This window comes from Tamandua tetradactyla, chromosome X (assembly GCF_023851605.1).
Source record: "Tamandua tetradactyla isolate mTamTet1 chromosome X, mTamTet1.pri, whole genome shotgun sequence".
NCBI lineage: Eukaryota > Metazoa > Chordata > Mammalia > Pilosa > Myrmecophagidae > Tamandua > Tamandua tetradactyla.
The window spans coordinates 143,178,977-143,194,623 of NC_135353.1; positions in this window are offsets into that span (position 1 = coordinate 143,178,977).

Sequence of the window (15,647 nt, forward strand, 5' to 3'; positions counted from 1 at the left end):
AGGGGGATAGAGAGAAGAGGGAGAGGGAGAGGGAGAGGGAGAGAGGGGGGGAGAGAGAGAGAAGGAGAGGGAGATAGAGAGAAGAGGGAGAGGGAGAGGGAGAGGGAGGGGGGGGGAGAGAGAGAGAGAGAGAGAGAGAGAGAGAGAGAGAGAGAGAGAGAGAGAGAGAGAGAGAGAGAGAGAGAGAAGGACAAATTAAAAACTTTTTTCATCTTTATTTTATTACTCTCTCCCCATACACTGGATAAAAAGAGTGTCAGTCACAAGATTTTCACAATCACTTGGTCACATGATAAATGCTATATAGTTATACAATTATCACTAAGAATCCAGTCTACTGGATTACAGTTCAACAGTTTCAGGTGTTTCCTTCTGGCTATTCTAATACACTAAAAACTAAAAGGGAGTATCCATATAATACATAAGAATAACCTCAAGAATGACCTCTTGACTCTATCTGAAATCTCTTAACCACTGAAACTTTGTAACTTACACCCCTGGGAGTCATGTCCCACGTAGGGGGAAGGGCAGTGAATTTATTTGCAGAGTTGGCTGAGAGAGAGTGGCCACATCTGAGCAACAAAAGAGGCTCGTTGGGGGTGACTCTTGGGCATAATTATAAGTAGGCTTGGCTTCTCCTTTGCAAGAATAAGTTTCATAAGGCCAGGCCCCAAGATCAAGGGCTTGACTTATTAAATGGGGAGTCACGAATGCTTGCAGAAATATCAGGAATTCCTTAGAAGTGGGGAAGTTTAATATTTCCACATTTTTCCCCAGTCCCTCAAGGGGCCTTTGCAAATATTTTTATTTTGGGTCCAAGATATTCTGGGATGCATCAAGGTATTACATTAGCTTGTACAGAATAAAAAGATCTCATTCATATTCTAGGTTTCATGTAATTATGTTGCTTAAATAAATTGACCATACAGGTTAAATTAGATATTTTGCTACAGAAAATATAAATTTTGTACCAAATAAACATCTCTTTCCTTTGTCTCACAAAGAAGTTGATGTTTTAAACTACAGTCAATGTCATCCATTACCCTGTATTCTGATTTACCCTAGTCCTAACCAAGTCTGTTTCATTCACAGCTCTAATTAAAGTCTGATCTTTTTTTCAGCTTCTTTAACAGTTGTAGTATAGAGTAATGCTGACTTTCATAGCTGCATAACTCTAGCTCTGAGTCTCAGGTGTCACACAGACACTCAAAGTTCCAAGAAACTATCAGGTTATGCATAAAAAAGTCAGCATCTTAGAATTTAGAAATGACAGTTACAACTGTTAAAGTGACTGTTGTGAAAGCTCACAATCTAGGAATCTTTACAATAAGTGAAAAGGACAGTTTTTAAATAAGGGTGCTAGAGTTCAGGGGACATTTGACAGTGGGATTCAGGAGAAAATAACAAGAAATTTGGTCCCTTTCCAAATTGCATTTCCCATAAAATTGTTCTCCTCCTGCCAAAAAGCCAGGATGAATTCTAAGTCTTATTTCATAGCAGCAAAGGAAAATGCTTCACTTATTTGAAAAGATGGATTTAGTCATAGGCGTAGTATCATTGGAGAAGCGTGTTTGATATTTCAATCCTACATTGATCTATAGGGGGTGAATGGGAAAAATTAAAGCTAGGGTAGTTAAGAGGCAGTCTTGTGATTTGTGATTGAAGACCAAGAACCCTTTATAATCAGGATACCCACTTTGCTACAAGAATCGGGCTACTCTGGCTTGGAAAATTTGTTACACGGAGTAGCAAGGGACACCAAAGCAGATAGGCAGGTGACACGGAATAACAGAGATGACACACAGAAGAACCCAGAATGGGCGTCACAGACTTTTCTAAATTTAGTCCCAAATAGGACACTTAGCAATACTGTTTTCAGAAAGAATTGCATTACGCCATTAGAACTCTATAGGGTCATTCTGTAGTAAGTAGTTTTCTATTAGTCTTTGCATTGCTTTTCTGTAGTTCTGAGGAAAGAGCAGACATCATTGCCTACCAAGTAGCTATCCCCTTCTCCATTCTTCTTGGCTGACAGAGACCACTACCTACGTTGGATCCTTGGTTTCCTAGTCTCTTTTACAAATTGAGCATGGAATGGACATGTGACCCAAATATTTGTCAATGGAACTAGAGGGAAAGTCTTCTGGAAGGATACTGGGAAAGATTTTCTTCCTTCATAAGAAGAGAAGAAAGAGGGTGTGGAAACTTTCCTTCATGCTGCTTTTGGATGCACTTGTGTGAACATATGATGCCTGGAACTGTTCTAACCATCTTGTGACCATGAGTAAAAAAAAAAAGAAAAAGAAAAAAAACCTGAAGACCAAGCTAATTTGGTACTGGTGGTGATGCCGAAAGATGGAAAAAGCCTTGGTCCTTGTTGACATCACCTATCCACTGCCACTGTATCAATCATGTAACCACTTCCTCCCAGACTTTTTGCTTAAACCATGTTTATAATTGAGTATTCTATTACTTGCAGCTGAAAGCATCCATGTGGTATTGTTGAAGGTGCTGACTGAGCTGAGTGGTCCTGAATGTCACATGTGATCACTATTCCAGTGTTTAGACTGGGGAGACCAACTAGGCATCACTCCTTTAGAATGGGACCATAACAAGGCCTGTTGTTGTTTGGACAGTATTCGTTTTCTAGCACTGGAAACTTAGTGGCTTAAAACAACACAAATTTATTACCTTACAGTTCTGTAAGTCAGAAGTCTGACACAGGTCTCACTGGGTTTAAAATCAGGATGTTAGCAGGACTGTATTTCTTTCTTGAGCCTCTCAGGAGAATCTGATTCCTTGCCATTTCCAGCTTCTAGAGTTGGCTCATTTCCAGACTCATGTACCCCTTTCTGAATCTTCAAAGCCAGCAGTGCAGCATCTCTCTGACCCTTCTTCTGTCATCACATCTCTTTCTCTGACTACATCCCAGGAAATGGTCTCTGCTTTGACAGGCTCATGTGACTATATTGAGCCCACCTAGGTAATCCAGGATATTATCCCCCTTATAAGGTCAGCTGATTAGCAACCTAAATTCTATCTGCAACCCTTATTCTACTCTTTGCATAACATAAAATACTCAAAGGTTTTGGAGATTAGGAAATGGACAACTTTAGGGAAACATTGCTCTGCTACTACAGGCAGGCTGCCACTGTCACAGTCAGAGCCCTTGAAACCAACTGGGACTTCCTGAAGGAAATGTCATTAGATAAAGAATATACGGAAACAAAGCATAATTGATGATATCTTGGGGCTAAGAGCAAATGAGCAGACTTCGCTTTGTTCAGTGATGAGTTCCAAAAGTTTAAAACAGTGCTTGGTACATACTAGGCATTCAACAGATATTTGGTGAAAGAATGTTGAATTGACTGAATAATGAAAAAATTGAAGAAAGAATTATAAAATAGTTATCATATTATATTTCCACCACCAGAAGTAGGAATAAGCTGAAGGACAAGAGTCCTTGTTTTTGTGAACCACACCCTGCACAAAAGAAGCATCAAACACAAGGTTTTCACAATCACACAGTCACATTGTAAATGTTACATCGTTATACAGTCTTCTTCAGGAATCAAGGCTACTAGAACATAGTTCAACAGTTTCAGGTACTTCCCTCTAGCCACTCCAATACACTGTAAACTAAAAACGGATATCTATATAATGCATAAGAAAGCCTCCAGGATAACCTCTCAACTCTGAAATCTCTCAGCCACTGAGACTTGATTTTGTCTCATTTCTGTCTTCCCCCTTTTGGTCAAGAAGGCTTTCTCATTCCAATGATGCTGGGTCGTGGCTTATCCCTAGGAGTCAGGGCTCACTTTGCCATGGAGATTTATACCCTTGGGAGTCATATCTTATATAGGTAGGAGGTTCACCTACCAAGATGGCTTAGAGAGAGAGGCCACATCTGAGCAACAAAAGAGGCTCTCCAGGGTTGACTCTTAGGCATAATTATCAGTAGGCTTAGTCTCTGGATTATTTCTTACAATGGTGTGTGACTCTACAATTGTCTCAGAATAAGAAGTCTAATTAAAAATATTTAAAGCTAGAAAGAAAAAAGAGTATAGAAATGGAAAAATAGTGTGTTCAAAGTATTGCTATTGCTGCAGATAAAAGATTTCATCATTATTAAAGCATGGAAATATTGTTTCCCCTGACCAAACTGAACCGGTAAAGAGAAGGAATTAACTACTACTTTTCAGAATGATCAAGAACATTTTCTTCTTAGTTTATAGTGTTTAACTGGTAATGCAACCAAAAAGCTCATCATCCAAAAGCATGGAATGAAACTTGTTCCTCCTGCCCCTCTCCCTCACCTGTCAAGTTCTTCTCCCCAGTAACAACCCTTGTTACCAACTTTGGGAGGATCACTAGATATAAAGCTACTGAAATAAATTAATATGAATCATCTATGAATCAGATCTGCAATCGTGAGTGAACAAGTTAAGGACACGTCTGTTCTTGAGCTAACTACTGTTTTGTACGATACCGTTTACAGGAGTGCTCAGTCACAGGTTGCTTTTCTTCCTCCCTGCATCCCTCGTTTTTGAGGAAGAGGCCTTCTCCTCCTCCTCATAGCCAGTAATTTTGCCTGTGCTTTGGAGCCTGACCCCACCCCTCACCCCCATTCTCCAGGATCCCACACTTCCAATCATCATCTCTAACTCTGCTTCTCCACTAGTTCCTTCCTCCTCAAATATGCTCAAGACTTCCCCATACTTAAATCTCCCTATCTCCTCAGAGACAGCTTATTGCTTACAAATGAAAAAATAGCTTCACAGTGATACAACCCGGCAGACACCACCTCAAACCAGTGATCAAAGTTAACATCACAAAACCTATGGCCCTATACAACACAAAGAGTGAAGCCTAGTGTAAACTATAGTTACTAATATAATTATGATAATATTGACTCACCAATTGCAACAAATGTAACACACTAATACACTGCCCCCACCCACCCACACAGTCTGTGGGGGTGGGGGTAGTGGGGGTGGTATATGGGAACCCTATAGTTTTTTGTTGTTGTTGTCATTGTTTTTTGCATGGACAGGCACTAGGAAATGAACCCGGGTCTCCGGCATGGCAGGCGAGAGCTCTGCCACTGCGCCACCATTGCCTGCCCAACCCCATGGTTTTTGCATGATTTTTCTGTAAACCTACAACTACTCTAAAAAATAATAATTAAAAAAGAAAGCTAAAATCAAATCAAGGATCCTACAGAAGACATATTCTTAATCTTAATCTATGTTCCTGTTGGTAGGAACCCATTAGTAAATAAAACCTTTTGAAGGTGTTAGTATTATTTAAGGTACAGCTGAATTAAATTAGGGTGGCTTTTAATTCCTATGACTGGAGGTCTTATAAAAAAAGGAAATTTGGATGTATCAGAGAAGTCAGAACACATAGAAACTGGAAGTCAGAAAAAGCTACAGGAAGGGACAAGGAAATTGCCATGTAACAGAGGACTGCCATCACCAGCGTGGCCTTCATGACAACTTGGTTTTGGACTTTGTATTGGTTTGTCAAAGATGCTGGAATGCAGCATACCAGAAATGGAATGACTTTTATAAAAGGAATTCATTGGTTACAAGTTTACAGTTCTAAGACCATTAAAAGAAAAAGTCCAAGCTAAAGCATCCAGAGAAAGATACCTTGACTCAAGAAAGGCTGGTATCTGTCATATGGGAAGGCAAGTGGCTGGCATCTGCTGATCCTTGTTTCCAATTCTGTTGTTTCCCTCTTCTGATACCAGTGATTTTCTCTCTAAGTGTCCATGGGCCTTCACTTAGCTGCTCTGAGACACAATTCTGGATTCTGGCATATGGTGATGTCTGCTGGCTCCTAAGCATCTGCTCTCTCTGTCAGTACTAGAAGCATCTCCAGATGTCTGCATCTCCAATGGCTCTGAAGCAACTGTTCTCTAATCATCTGCATCTAATGTTTTTCCAAAATGTTTCCCCTTTTAAAGGACTCTAGTAAACTAATCAAGACCTACCTTGAATGGGTGGGGTCACATCTCCATCTAATCAGAAGGCCACACCCACAATTGGGCGTGTCACATCTCCATGGAGTAATCTAATCAAAAGTCCCCACCCACAATTGAGTGGGTCAATCTCCATGAAACAATCTAATCAACGATTTCCACCCTACAATATTGAATCAGGATTAAAACACATGGTTTTTCTGCGGTACATAACAGCTTCAAATTGGCATAGACTTCTAGCCTCAAAATCGTGAGACAGTAAATTTTTGTTGTTTAAGCCAACTAAATGGTATTTGTCACAGTAAGTTTGGCAAATCAAGACAACCAGAAATGGGGTCAACTGACATTGCATGGCTCCTGAGAAGGAGAGATCACTCACATGATAGTCTTGTCAAAGATGCATAACTGAATCAAATCATAAGTAAACAGTAGGGGAACCCAAATTAAAAGACATTCTACAAAATAATGGCCTAAAAAATGTCAATATCATGAAAGACAAGGAAAGGCAGAAGAATTGTCCTGTATTAAAGGAGATTAAAGAAATACAGCAACTAAATGAAATGTGTGATCCTGAATTGGCTTCTAGACGAGAAAAATTTGCTATAAAAACATTATTATGAAAATTGGCAAAATTTGAATATGGGCTGTGGGTTAGAAAACAGTATCATTCAAATAATTTTCCTGATTATTTTGAAAATTGTATTGTGTTATTTAATGGAGTGACTAATTCTTAGGAAGTATATATTGAAGTATTTAGGGGTAAAGGGGTATGGTGTCTTCAATGTATTTTCAAATGTTCAGAAAAAAATGTATGAGAAAAAAAGAATGATAAAAAAATGAGAAAAAGAGAGAATGACAAAGAGCAAAATAATGATTTTGGTAGCTTGAAATTATATCAAAGCCAAAAGTTATTCCCTGAAAAATTCCTCCATAATTTGAGTTCTACAATGTGGAATGAACACATGTATTCCACTTCTCCCCCTCAAGACTCCATTAAAATGATAATAAAGGAATTTAAAGGTGCAAGCCCACAATACTGAATAGAACACAATGAAGGTCATTGAGGGATAAGAGATCACATCAAATTTCTGGTAGGGAGTAAGGATAAACTGATGAAGCAGATGGGAAGAACCTGTAGTCGAGAATACGTGTGGACGATCTGACCACTGAGGAGCCAGCCAACATCACAGCAAAGTCCTAAAGAGGTTTAGGGTTCAGGGTCTGTAGGTTCAATGGAGGACAGGAGAGAGAAGTGTCATGGAAAACAGTCAAATCCCTGCATTCCATTTCCAAACTCCAGCTCAAAAACCTGCATGCGACCTCTTGTCTAACAATCCAGCAAAACAGCACAACAACAAATCTGAGGATATTTCTCTGAATAAATTGAACTAATTGGGGGTATTGGCAGTTTTCTGCCAACTGCCTCTGTCAGGTGGTGAGCCCTGTGCCTCAGCAGCCTTTTAAGATAACCAACAATCAAGGATCACTAGACATATAGAAAAGCCTGCAATTTGGAAGCAATTGATCAAGAGAAACAGAAATAACTCAGCACGACACAAACAGAGATAATGAGGGATTCGAAGGGAACTTTGAAATAATTGTAATAATTTCCATAAGAGAAATACTAAGAGAGATTGCATGCATTAAACTGGAACAAGATGCTATAACGGGAATAATCAGAATAGAAAAAAAGGCTCTGGGAAATTAAAAATATTAAATTACTAAAATAGTAAGCATCTATAGAAAAAGTTGCAAGTTGAGGAAGTCTCAAATGTAGAACAAAACACAGGGACAGGACAAATAGAAAAACAAAATATAGAGCTTCAACCCAGAAGTTTCAATCTCCAAAAACAAAGAGTTACAAAGAGAAAATAGAGAAAACAGATCGAGAAATTTAGCAAAGAAGAGTTGCAAGAAATGTTCCTGAAGTTTAAGGGTCACATTGAAAGGGTCTACTAAGTGATATTAAAGATAAATGGGAAGGACCCACACACATCACAGTGAACTTTCTTAATAAAGAGAAGATCCTAAAACCTTCCAGAAATAAAGATTAACAATCAGTTTGGTATCAGAATTCTCAATGGTAACACCAGGTACAAAAAAATGAAGCAATGTTTTCATCCTAAGTTCTGAATAAAAGTGATTTTCAAACTAAAGTTATGTTTATATTTAGTTTTTCAAACTAACATTATACTTGAGGAAGTTTCAATTAAGATGATAGAATAAACAAATTCACAGACTAAGCAATAACTCAGCAATTTACCTTTCCTGTATTCTTTTGGAGAAATTTCTGGAGGATGTGCTCTGGCAAAATGAAGGAGTAAATAAGAAGGAGGAGGAGGAGGAGAAACAGTAGCAACATCAGGAGGAGGGGAGAAGAGATGGAAATGGTAACTATGAAACAGATGATGCATCTTAAAAGAACAATGAAAAAAACTCCCAGCTGACATGCAGAGGCAATCAGTGCAGGAGGTGGACAGAAGGCTCCGGAAGGGAGATACACAATCTTCTTAAACGCTCCAGGATAAAACACATTAAGACCCATTTAGTTCTGCAGTGAACAAAGTCACAACAAGAAGAACACTACTGCTTTTCAGCTTTTGGAATCAACCTGGAGACAAAGCCAAGATGACTGAACTGTAGTTGAAGGCAGAGTATAAATGTTACCAACCTGGACTATGGGAAAGTATGCATGACAGAATTAGGAAATTGGGAGTGGTGAACAAAGAAATGACCCATTGACTTTTCCCTTCCACCTTGGCCTGGCAAACTTATACTTATCCTTCAAGACTGAGAGAAGTGGTGGCCCTCTTTGAAACTCTCACAGATCTTCCCTAATTTTCTCTGGGCTCCCACAGCACTTTCTTACCCATCTAGTATGGCCTGAATGTGTTGCTTTGGATTTCTGGCCACCTCTTCAGTAGGTCTGGGGGCAGGAATGCGAACCAAAGTCGAGGACCACCAGTTTAAATGCCTGCTTTTCCCTTAGATTGTTGACCCCTCAAAAGCAGAGGTTGGATCATTGTAGATGTAAAGGACTAAAAATGGCTGCAAATTCTTTGACACTCCTGTCATGAAATAGTGGTGTCTATGTCCCCTGCCCTTAAACCTGGGTAGCCTCCTGTGATCAATAGAATACTGTGGAAGCAATACTCTAATGTTTCCAAGTCCAGACTATAAAAAACTGGCAGCTTCATTTCCTGCCTCTTGGAACACTCTAGGAGCTCTCAGCTACCCTATAAGAAGCCCAACTACCCTGAGATTGCTGTGCTGGCAAGGCCACATGCCACCACTCTGGTTAACAATCTTAGCTGAACCCAACAACCCCCAGCAAGGCACCAGACATGTGAGGGAAGCCATTTTGGACCTTTCTGATCCATCCATCCACCAACTGAATACCACAGAGCTATCTCAGTTTTTGTCCATGTGAAGCAAAAGAATCACCCAGCTGAGCCCTGCCCAAATTCCTGGTCTACAAAATCACAACAGGTGACAAATGGTTTTAGTTTTAAGACATTAGTTTTAGATAACTTGTTATGCAGCAATCAATAACTGGAGCAGTAGATAATTTTCTATGAATCCCCAGGAAAGCTTACAGGTCAGTGTTTGTGAATGTGAAAAAATGACCACATTCATTCAGAACGAAAGATGAGGGATTTCAAATTGCACCCTAGGGTAAGTCTGCTTCTGGTAAATTTTCTAAGTTGTAATAGTAGCCTCAAACTTTTCAAGCTCTTATCGTTTCTCATTACCCATCCATATTGGGTTAGAGAGGAGGAGATCTAAATTAGACAGGGAATAACCCTGATTGGTTAGCTGTAGTGACAGTGAACCACAAATTTTTTGTCTTGAAACTATATTTCAATAAAATCAAACATGAGGGCATCAGATTGAATGTCTTCCTTTTTTCTCAGTTTTTAGGTGTTCTAGTTTGCTAGCTGCCAGAATACAATATACCAGAAATGGAATGGCTTTTAAAAAGAGGAATTTAATAAGTTGCTAAGTTTATAGTTCTAAGGCCAAGAAAATGTCCCAATTAAAGCAAGTCTATAGAAATATCCAATCTAAGGCATCCAGGGAGAGGAGCCTTGGTTCAAGAGTCCAATGAAGTTCACGGTTTCTCTCTCAAGTGACAAGGCACATGGCAAACACAGTCAGGGATTCTGTCTCATCTGGAAGGGCACATGGTAAACACGGCTCCATCTGCTAGCTTTCTCTCCTGGCTTCCAGTTTTGTGAAGCTCCCCAGAAGGCGTTTTCCTTCTTCATCTCCAAAGGTCGCTGGCTGGTGGACTCTGCTTCTTGTGGTTTTGTCGTTCTGCTCTGCTCTCCCTGAATCTCTTTCATTCTCCAAAATGTTTCCTCTTTTACAGGATTCCAGAAACTTATCAAGACCCACCCAAATGGTGGAGACATGTCATCACCTAATCCAGCTGAACAGCCACTCTTGATTAAATCACATCTCCGGGGAGATGATCTGATTACAGTTTCAAACATACAGTATTGAATAGGGATTATACTACCTTTACAAAATGGGATTTTGATTAAAACATGGCTTTTCTAGGGTCCATTTATCCTTTCAAACCAGCACATTAGGTTTTGGTCTCCAGTTCACAAACTTCTTATAATTAAAAATAGCACAATTATTCCAAGATGCCATATTTTCATTAATTCAACAGCAAACAGCTTCTTAATTATTTTCTGTTAATTTTTTATTAGAGCAGTTGTAGGTTTACAGAAAAATTATGCAGAAAGTACAGAGTTCCCATAACTCCCCCAACACACACACAATTCCCACTGTTGTTAACATTTTACATCAGTGTAGTACATTCGTTACATTGCTGAAACAATATAATTATAATTATATTATTAGTGATAGTCCATAGTTATATTAGGGTTCACTTTTTTTTTTAGGTGTGGAAATGTTCCACTTAAAACAAGTCTATAGAAATGTCCAATCTAAGGCATCCAGGGAAAGATACCTTGGTTCAAGAAGGCCGATGAAGTTCAGGGTTTCTCTCTTAGCTGAAAAGGCACATGATGAACATAGTAACATCTGCTAGTTTTTTCTCCTGGCTTCCTGTTCCATGAAGCTCCCCCTGGGTAGTTTGCCTTCTTCATTTCCAAAGGTCTCTGGCTGTGTCAGCTCTTGTGACTCTAGTGGCTCTTATGGCTGTTGTGGCTCTCGTGGCTCTGAAGCTTTTTCCAAAATGGCAAAGTTCACTCTTTGTGTTGAACAATTCCATTCTGTTAACATATATATAACCTAAAATTAACCATTTTAGCCACTTTCAAATATACAACTCAATGGTGCTAAATATCTCCAGCACCATCCAGTGCCAAAACTTCCATCAGCCCAAACGGAAACTCTGTACCAATTAAGCAATACTCTCCATTTCCCACCAACACCCCTGCCCCTGGCAACCTATATTCTTGTTTCTGACTCTATGAATTTATATATTCTAAATATTTAATGTAATGGGGGCATACAGTATTTGTTCTTTTATGTCTGGCTTATTTCTTTTCTTCTTTTTAAATTAGAGATGTTGTAGGTTTACAAAAAAATCATGAATAAAATACATAGTTCCCATATACCACCTTATTATTAACATTGTGCTTAATTATTTTTTTCTTGGTGTCTTGTATAATATAATACATTTTTTGCAATTTTATTGAGATATATTTACACACCATACAAATCATCCAAAGTATACAATCACAGTATCATCACATAGTTGTGCATACAACCCCATGATCAGTTTTAGAATATTTTCATTACTCCAGAAAAGAAATAAGATAAAAAAGAAAACCCTAATCCTCCCACACCTCTTATCCACCCCCCATTGCTGACCCATATATTGGTCTGTTACAATTGTTACTGTTGAAAGAGTATTAAAATATTACTGTTAACTCTAGTCCATAATTTGCAAAAGGCACATTTTTTCCATATACCCCTCTATTAATTATTAACTCCTTGTAATAGTGTCATGCATTTGTTCTAATTCATGAAATGACTTTTATGTCTTTTTAAATACCTGTATAGTTAATCTCAGTCATTGTCCAACACAAGATTCACTGTTATATATTCCCACGTTTTAACCTCCAACTTTCCTTCTGGTGACATACATGACTCTAAACTTCCCTTTGCCACCACACTCACACAATCAGCACTGTTAATTAATCTCACAATAATGTACTATCATCATCTCTATCCATTTCCAAACATTTAAGTTTACCCTAGTTAAACATTCTGTAAATATTAAGCAACCACTCCCCATTCTTTAGTCGCATTTCATATCTTGGTAACCTATAGTTTATATTTTATGTCTATGAGTTTGCATATTATTGTTAGTTCCTATCAGTGAGATCATACAATATTTTTCCTTGTATGTCTGGCTTATTTCACACAACATAGTATCCTCAAGGTTCATCCATGTCATCTCATGCTTCAAGACTTCATTCCTTCTTACTGCTGAATAATATTTCATCGTATGTATATACCACATTTTGCTTATCCATACATCTGTTTTGCTTAATGCTTAATATTATTTTTATATTCTGATTTCCTGCCATTGCCATCTGTCCCACTAATGACCTAGAATATCATATTTTGATTAATTTCCTTCCAGCTCACAGATTTAGCCCTAGTTTTATAAAATCTTCTCTGGTCTATTGCCTACATAATAAGAATCCTCCCTAAATGTTTAATCTCAGACATTTTACTGTTATACATACAAAGGTATTTCTGCCTTCATAGTGAAAAAAAAAGAATAATATTCTGAATTGGGGACAATTGAATAAAATTTGGTCAGCACATAGCTTCTAAATGCTTCTGGTGTGATCTGAAAAAGTATTTATTTGTTTCTGAGGTTGTCACAGCAACTTCCTTTTTTTTTTTCAGCTGACAGTGTTCTGTTTGGCCTAATTAGAATTGAACTGTTTGGTTTGTCATCAAATATCAAATAATGTTTCTGTCCAGTATTTTCCAACTCTAAGATTTTAAAACTCACAATTATGTATTGAGTCACATTTCTGGGGAAAAAAAGAACAACAACAACAAAAACAACCCCCCCTCAGCTTTTATTGAGCATCTCTCAGGTAATCATGTGTCCTTTTCGACATCATCTGTGCAAATACCATGCAGGGATCATGGGCGTCAGTGTCTGCCTGAGAGATTGGCTGCAATGGAGAACAGTCTTAATGAATTTTAGTTAAATTAATGAATGGTTGACTGAAATAAAAAATGGCATTTGAAAAATGAAGCAGATTCATATACTAGTTGTGGTGGTTTGAAGCTGAAATATACCCCCCAAAAAACCCATGTTCTTAAATCTAATCTATTCCTGTGTATGTCAACTCATTGTAAGTAGGACTGTTTGATGAGATTACTTCAGTTAAGGTGTGTCCCACCTCATTCAGGATGGGATTTAATCCTTTTACTGGAGTCCTTTGTAAAAGAACGAAATTCTGCCAGAGAGAGAAAGCCACAGATGGAGCAACCAGAAGCTGAATGCCAACGGAACCCAGTTACAGTACCGTGTACCTTGCCATATGACAAACTAAGAACAAAAGATTGCCGGCAGCCAGCCCCAGAAGCCAGTCTTCAGGGAGAAAGTGTTGCCTTGATGATGACTTGATTTGGACTTTCTTTGAGTCTCAAAACTGTAAGCTAATAAATTCCCATTGTTTAAGCTGAACCATTTCATGGAATTTGCTTAAGCAGTGTAGGAAAGTAAAACACATATGAAGTAAGATAACTGAGTTCAAGATTAAGTTCTCTAATTAACTGTACATGGGATGTTAGGCTAGATCTAAAAGGTACCGTAAAAATCATCACATTGGTTAAAATTAATTTGGCTTCAAAATAACAGAGCACCAAATTAGAGGTGCTTCTATGTCTTCCTAAAGCCTTATGAACTTATGGTTGCAATATGGCTACCTGCAGCTGCAGCTATCAAGTCCTCAAATGACTGAGTCTGTAATGAGAATGGATAAGGAGCCCTCCTTTCATACCTTGCTCATTGTATGAGAATCTCTCCCTGAAGCCCTCTGGAATTCCATTTCATTCTCATTGGCCAGAATTGTGTCATATGGCCAATTCTGACTACAAAGGAGGCTGGGAAAGCATTTGGCACTTTCAGCCTCTGTAGGGAAACAGGCAAGGAAGAAAGTAGCTGGGAATGGCAGTTAAGTAGGCAACCAGCAGAGTCTGCCACAATCATCTTGTCCAACTCCCTGGTTTTACAGATAATGGAGGTAAGTTCAAGGAAGGGAAGTGACTTGCAGCAGTTTAGTGTCAGGGCCAAATCAGAGCTAGAACCTATCCCTTCCCCCTGTGCAATTCTGAGCATCCTCCACTAGTGACAGTGCTTTTTGGAAGGTACCATTTTTACCTCTGAGATGAGGGGATTGGTTAGATGCAAATAATTCATAAATTTATAAATGAGAATTACTTCAGCACTTAATATATACCATGCACTGAATGAGGCACTGGGATTCAAAGAGAAATAAGAAATGGTTTCTTCCCTCAAAATCTGGATGATCTCTAAAGTTCCACAGTCAAAGCTAATATGATTGTAAAGTAAAATTTACCAACAATAAAATTAATAAAGTACCCATTCTGGGGAAAGAATGTTCATATAAGTCAGAAAATATCCTACTAGTTTGTGTGTTATCTAAGGCAGGGGTCAGAAAACTATAGCCATAGGTGAAAATACAGCCCACCACATATTTTTGTAAATAGTTTTATTGGAACACAGCCATGCTCATTTGTTTACATGTTGTCTATGACTGCTTTTGTGATATAACAGCAGAACTGAGCAGTTGTGAAGGAAACAATATGGCATGCAAAGACCAAAATATTTACTATCTGGCCCTTTACAGAAAAAGTTTCCCAACTCCTGGTCTAAGAGAAAAAGAATAATGATTATTTAAAATATAGATGATTTCTATTTACTTTATTATGTCTTCAAGTATTTTGCTTGCATTTGACTGTCTCCTTTTTTGCTTTCTATAAATTTAGCAGCCAGTAAATTGACATCAGTAATGTAAAGCCTTGGTTACTTGTGTCAATGTTGCCTTGAGAACATTAAAAGAATACTTTAACTAACAATTGAGTTATTCTTGGTTCAGAGAAAATTAACTCACCCTCTTCAAGGACATAAAGTGTTGACCTGGATGGTTTAGACTGAACTTTTGGATAATGTGCTGGTTTGAGAGGATGTATATATGCTAGAAAAGCCATGTTTTAATCATAATACCATTTTGTGAAGGCAACAGTTTCTTCTAATCCTTATTCAGTATTGTATGTTGGAAACTTTAATTAGCTTATGTTTATGGAGATGTGACTCAATCAGAGTGGGTATTAAACTTGATAAGGAGAGAGGTGCCAAGATGGTGGCTTAGCAAGGTGTGGAATTTAGTTCGTCCTCCAGAGCAGCTACTAAATAACCAGGAATAGTACAGAACAACTGCTGGGCCACGGCAGTGACAGGACATGCAGCATACCCCAGTCTGTATCAGCGGGACTGGCTGTGAGCCCCCCCAGAACCGTGAGTTCCCCAAGCCATGGTGGCCGGCGCCCCTCCCCCAAAAGCTGCTTCCCAGAGGGGAAAGGAAAGAGATTTTACCAGCATCAGGGGCTGAGCCCAACCAAACACCAA